Below are 6,731 nucleotides of genomic sequence, written 5' to 3' on the forward strand. Positions count from 1 at the left end.
CTGGGCGACAGAGTGAGACTCTAACTCAAAAAAAAAAAAAAAAAAAGATGACTACTAGTAAAAATAGAAAAAAAAAAAGAAGAAGAAAGAAAATAGCAAGTGCTACCAAGGATGTGAAAAAATTCAAACCCTTGTGTACTGGGTATAAATGATGCAGCTGCTGTGGACAACAATATGGGGGTTCCTAAAAAAAAATGGAATTACCATATGGTCCAGCAATTCCGCTTCTAGGTATATGTCCCAGAGAACTGAATGCAGGGTCTCAGAATGACCTATGCACACATGTGTTTGTAACAGCACTGTTTACAATGGCCAAGAGATGGAAGCCACCTTTCCGCAGGTAAATGGAGAAACAAAATGTGACACAGTCCCCTCATTCAAGGTTTCACTTTCCAGTGTCAGATACCTTTCCGGTGTCAGTTACCCACAGTCAACTGTGGTCGGAAAACAGGTGAACACAGTACAATAAGATATTTTAAAAGAATATATTCACATAACTTTTTTTCTTTAGTCAGAGTTTTACTCTTCACCCAGCCTGGAACGTAGCCTCAAGCGATCCTCCTGCTTCAGCCTTCCGAGTAACTGGGACTACAGGTATGCACTGCCACGCCCAGCTAATTTTTTGGTTTTTTGTAGCGACAAGGTCTCCGCTATGTTGCCCAGGCTGGTCTTGAACTCCTAAGCTTAAGCACTCCTCCTATCTCGGCCTCCCAAAGTGCTGGGTTACAGGCCTCAGTCACGGCGCCTGGCCCATATTCACATAACTTTTATTACAATATATTATTATAATTGTTCCATGTTATTATTTATCATTATTGATCATCTCTCTTGCTTAAGTTTATAAATTAAACTTTATCATATGTATGTACAGGAAAAAACTGAGTATATACCAATATAGGGTTCATTACTACCTGCAGTTTCAAGCATCCACTGGGGGTGTTGGAATGTATCCCCCAAGGATAAGGGGGACTAGGTACATACATATAATGGAATATTATTCAGCCTTTAAAAGGCAGGAAATTCCAACACAGGCTGCAACACGGATGAACCTGGAAGACATTATGTTACATGAAATTAGCCAGTCACAAAAGACAAACACGGTATGATTCTATTTACATGATGTAGCTAGGATAGTCAAATTCATAGAAACAGAAAGTAGAATGGTGGTTGCCAGGGACAGGGTGGAGGGGGTGGAAAGGACAAGAAGTTGGAGGTGTTGTTTCATGGGTGCAGAGTTTCAGTTTTGCAAGATGATAAAGTTCTAGAGACGGACAATGGTAATAGTTGCACAACAGTGTGAATATGCTTAACACGATTGAACTATACACTTAAAAGTGGTTACGATGGTGGATTATTATTATTTTTTAGTCAGGATCTTACTCTGTCGCCCAGGCTGGAGTGCAGTGGCACAATCACTGCTCACCCCAGTTTCAACCTCCTGAATTCAGGTGATCCTTCCACCTCAGCCTCCTGAGTAGCTGGACTACAGGCGCACACCACCATGCCCATCTAATTTTTAAATTTTTTTGTAAGAGACAAGGTCTAGCTATGTTGCCTGGGCTGTTCTCAAATTCCTTGGCTCAAGTAATCCTTCCACCTCGGCCTCCCAAAGTGCTGGGATTACTGGTGTGAGACTACCACACTTGGCCAACGTAGATTTTATATATTTTGTTTTGTTTTGTTTTTTTGAGTAGGAGTCTCACGCTGTTGCCCAGGCTGGAGTGCAGTGGCATGCTCACAGCCACCACAGCCTCGGTCCACTGGACTCAGGCAATCCTCTGCCTCAGTCTTCCAAGTAGCTGGAACTACAGGCTTATACCACCATGCCTGGCTAATTTTTTGATTTATTGTAGAGACAAGTTCTCGCCAAGTTGCCCGGGTTAGTCTCAAACCCCTGGACTCAGGCAATCCTCTCGCTTCCATCTCCCAAAGTGCTAGGATGATAGACGTGAGTCACCACACCCTGCTGGATTTTATGTTTTTACCAAAATAAAAATAAGAATTTAAACCAGGCCGGGCTCGGTGGCTCAGCCTGTAATCCCAGCACTTTGGGAGGCCGAGGTGAGTGGATTGCCTGAGCCCGCAGGTTCAAGACCGGCCTGGGCAGCTAGACCTCCTCTCTACAATAAATCAAAAAATCAGCCGGGCATGGTAGCACATGCTTGTAATTCTGGCTACCTGGAAGGCTGAGGTGGAAGGATCGCCGGAGCCCAGCAGGTCGAGGCTGTGATGGCCGGCAGCGGCCACTGCACTCCGGTCTGGGCGACAGGGTGAGACTCCAATTCAAAAAATAAATAAATAAATCTAAATACACAGCCAGCACAACTCATGGCGGTAGTCTGGGCTGAGAATGGCTTCTCCCATCAGTCTATGCCCGAGATGTCCCATGCAGGGCGCCTCAGGGCCCCGGAGTTTGAGACCCCTGTGTGCTGCTCAACCTATATGGTGGAGTCACAGTGACAAGCCACCTGATGTGCAAGGAGCAGCAGCCAGGCCTCCCTGAAAACCTCTTGACAGCCACCATAAATCTTCAGACGATGCCTTGCACAAACTGTCCTCTTGGCAAGAGGGCTGGATGGAATTACACCAGTCATAAGAGGTCCGTTAGGCCAACTCTCCTCCCTGTCTGGGGCGCCTAGCACCCAACGCTGAGTAAGGATTTCAAAACCCATTCCTGGCTTCAGGTCCTGCTTGCTATTCCCAGCTGAAGGCTGGAGGCTCCTCCCCGGGAGGCTGGCCCCAGGCAGAACTGCCTTCCTCGCATTCCTTCCCACGTGGCTCTCAGCAGAGAGGCTGCTCCTGCTGGTCAGCATGTTCCAGGGAAGGATCAGAAAGTGGAGGAAAGGCCCCGATTCCCAGAGGCTCGGGAAGTCGGCACAGACTCTAGTATTTCCTTTGGTGTCATCCTTCACTCCTCCCTTTCTCTCACACCTACAACCAAACCATCAAAAATCCCTATTTGCTCTTCCTTCAAGATATACCCAGAATCCAACCCCTTCTCACCACCCCCAGGCACCATGGTCCAGGTCCACGCCATCATGCTGTCTCGCCAGGTCCTGAAGCCAGGCTGCTCCTGATAAAATGAAATCAGATCACGACACTCTCCCAAAACCCTCAAAGCCACCCCTTTCACGCAGAGTCAAAGCCAAGGTCCTCCAAAGGGGCCGCTGCAGGGCCTCATCCATTGCCCACTGTGGGACAGGCCGGGCCACCTCAGCACTGTCCTCTCTGCTCCTTCATCGTGACCCTGGCACCTGCAGGTCTTTTCTCCTCCAACTCCTAAACAGCCCACTTGCTCCCCTCCTTGGCACTTCATTCAGTGAGGACGTCTCAGCTGCCCTGTCCAAACTTCTGTGCACACCTCGCTTCCTGTTTCTTCTCCTTAGTTCTTGGGACCCTATACGCCACAGGTCAACTTTTTTTTTTTTTGAGACAAAGTTTCACTCTATCATCCAGGCTGGTGTGCAGTGGTATGATCCAGGCTCACCACAGCATCAACCTCCCGTCTTAGTCACTCAAGCAGCTGGGACTACAGGTGTACCACTGCACCCGGCTTATTTTTCTAATTTTTTTGGCAGAGATAAGGTCTCGCTTTGTTGCCCAGGCTGGTCTTGAACTCCTGGGCTCAAGCAATCCTCCCGCCTTGGCCTCCCAACGTGCTGGGATTACAGGCATGAGCCACCCTGCCTGGCCTCACTAGTCAACTTCTATCATGTTTACTACCTGTCCCCTCCCACACCAGAACATAAGCTTCATGAAGCTAGGAAATCTTTGCCAGTCTTATTCCCAGCTCTAGTCCCAGAAATGTCTGTGGTGTCTGGCACACAGCAGGAGCACAATCCATTTGTTAAAGGCATCAGTGAAGGTCAACTCCGTTTGCCTCCTGCTGTGACAAATGTGTTCTCTCCCCCTCTGGCCCTCATGGGATGCATTTTCACACAGAGGCCAATAAGTTCTCACTAGCAGACTGCACCAGATGTACATAGGTGGCATCTCTGCCCAACAATGAGCTCCATGCCCTGGAGAAGCTTCCAACCTAGAGTGTATTAAAATTTGCAGTCTGCTGGAGTTTTTTGTTTTGCTGTGTTTTTGTTTTTGAGCCAAGGGTCTCACTCTGTTGCCCAGGCTGAAGTGCAGTGACATGATCACGGCTCACTGTAGCCTCAACCTCTTGGGTTCAGGCGATCCTCCCACCTTAGCCTTCTGAGTAGCTGGGACTACAGGTGCCCACCACCATGCCTGGCTAATTTTTTTTTTTTTTTTTTGTAGAGAGGAGGTCTCACTATGTGGCCCAGGCTGTTCTCAAACTCCTAGGCTCAAGGAATCCTATCTCAACCTCTAAAGTGATAGAATTGCCAGGTGCGATGACTCATGCCTGTAATCCCAGCACTCTGGGAACCTGAGGAGAGGACTGCCTGAGCCCACGGGCTCAAGACCAGCCTGGACAACTTGGCGAGACCTTGACTCTACAATAACTAAATAAATAATTAGCTGGGCATGGTGGTGCATTCCTGTGGTTGCAGCTACTTGGAAGGCTGAGGTAGAAGGATCAGTCGCTTGACCCCAGCAAGTCAAGGCTGCGGTAGCCATGAGCATGCCACTATACTCCAACTTGGAGGACAGTAAGACTACAACTGAATAAATAAATAAATAAATAAATAAATAAACAAACAAATAGATTTTAAAAAAAATAAAAGTTCTGGAATTACAGGTGTGAGCCACTTCACTCAGTCTCTCTTTATTTTTTTGAGTCAGGGGTCTCACTCTGTCACCCAGGCTGGAATGCAATGGCGCCATCACGGCTCACCGAAGCCTCAATCTCCTGGGCTCGAGCAGTCCTCCAGCGTCAGCCTTCTACAGTGCTGAGGTTACAGGCATGAGCCAATCTGCCTGGTGTGGTGGTATCTTTAACATGGATTTACAGAATATAAACCCCAGCGAAGTCTTCCAGTAATTAGCAGACAGTTTCCAGCGTGTCATACCCTGAACGGAATCAGCCCGAGGCCTCACCCCTCACAGAAGATCTGGAGGCAGGTGCCAGGCTCTCTGTGAGAGGTGTCTCCTCAATACCTGCAGGGCTTAAACACAACCACTCAAAACAGCTTTGGTGGCACCGCTGGAGTGTCTTATCTGACACAGCTGAAAGATCTGAGAAGTTAGGGGCCACAAATTCAGAAGTTTCTGGGCTAGGTATGGAGTCGAGGAAGGCTAGAGAAGTCTTTCTCCCATTGGGCAGTTCACAGAGTCACCCCCCACTTCCCTAAGCTCTAACTCACAGAACCACCACCAGCAGCCAGTGGAGGCCCGTGGAGTCTCAGAATTAGGAAGAGACGCGTGTGGGAACTACCGGGCAGCAACGCCACAGGACTGTTTGAGCCAAAAAATATTCTCTCCTTGTCATCAAGGGGAATGCCAAGTATTCTGTCTCCAGCTGCGTTGCCAGGTAACCGCCAAGGCTCAACTGTACAGTCTGTGTCCAACTCAAACACCAGGCATTTTCCCATTAATAACCAACCCACACAGGGGTTTGTGGAAGGACCTGCCACTGATTACTTTTTTGTGTGCATCTAAATTCAGGCTCCAAAAGGGGCTTTGTTTTCTTGTTTATGGGGTGCGTTTTGTTGGGGTGTTTTATTTGTTTTGTTGATCATCAACGCAGGAAAAAAAAGGAAAATTGGAAAATGTATCTACCGTCCACCATATTTTGCTGAAGGTGGCGCCATATGGGAATCTTTGGAGCCTGGGACACTTAGAAACTTGGCGTTTGGGGGCTGACCCCTCAGGGACAAATCCCAGAAGTATAAAAGCCAACGTGCCCCTTTCTCCTTGGCAGGAGAGAAAGGGCTGGGGCCCAAGCCCTTTCCCTGCTCCCCACCCCCTGGCTCCAGGCAGCTGCTCCCACACTCAGTTAACGATTACCTCCACGGCCAGACCAGGCTCTGCGGGCCGCGCCCCCTCCTCCTCACGCTCCGGGCTCACCCCAAGGAGCTCGCCCCCACCGGGATAAGGGTTTCCATGGCAACGGGCATCAGCCAGGGCCAAGGGACCTCCCTGGTTCCCGGCCTTTGGTAGCTGTCATTGGGTAGCCAGCCAGGATGGGCGGCAGGCCAAACCCCACATGCCCGGCAGGGAGGCTTGGCTGGTCATAGAGGCTCTGGCTAAGTCCTGCGTACTAAGACCCAACTACTGTCTTCTCTCCTCAGCAGGGAGCTAAAGGCACCCCAGAAGCTGTGGGAAGGACTCTGGAGAGGGACATTTTGCGCGGGCTTCCAGCTCTGGGAGGAAGCAGGAGAGCCAGGCAGGGCGTGCATGGCCCGGCCAGCAAGAAAAAGAGGTCAAGCCAAGGAGAGGCCCCAGGTTGAAGCCTCAAGTGCATGGAGGGGAGGGGGGAGGGGAAGACACGGACAAACAGAAAGGGAATTTTTAAAATGCTCCCCCAGCTGTGGCGTAAAAGGCTCCAGAAATAGCTGACGTGGGCCTGCTAGCAGGAGGGATCAGAGCGCGCCGGGCTGAAAAGGAAGGGGAAGTGGATGTCCCCCCCTCCAGCGCCCGCCTTTGTCTGAGCAGGGACAGCGCCACGACCCTTCCCCGGGCGGGTGCTCCAGGGCCCTCGGGTCGCTTGTCTCCCTCCAGGGGCGCGGGGCGGGGACGCCCCTGGGGTCCAGGCCGCCTCCAGGACTCGGCTTCCGAACTCCTAGGGGCGCGGAGCACCCCGAGCCCCCGCCCGCGCC

General features: G+C 50.4%; 1 protein-coding gene across 2 annotated transcripts in view; it reads right to left on the reverse strand.

The window, feature by feature from the left end:
- IDH2 (isocitrate dehydrogenase (NADP(+)) 2, mitochondrial) overlaps window positions 1-6,731 on the reverse strand; it is a 20,506-nt gene that overhangs the window by 13,203 nt on the left and 572 nt on the right. The window lies entirely within an intron of this gene.

This window comes from Carlito syrichta, unplaced genomic scaffold, assembly GCF_000164805.1.
Source record: "Carlito syrichta isolate Samal-C Ts95f unplaced genomic scaffold, Tarsius_syrichta-2.0.1 Scaffold308180, whole genome shotgun sequence".
NCBI lineage: Eukaryota > Metazoa > Chordata > Mammalia > Primates > Tarsiidae > Carlito > Carlito syrichta.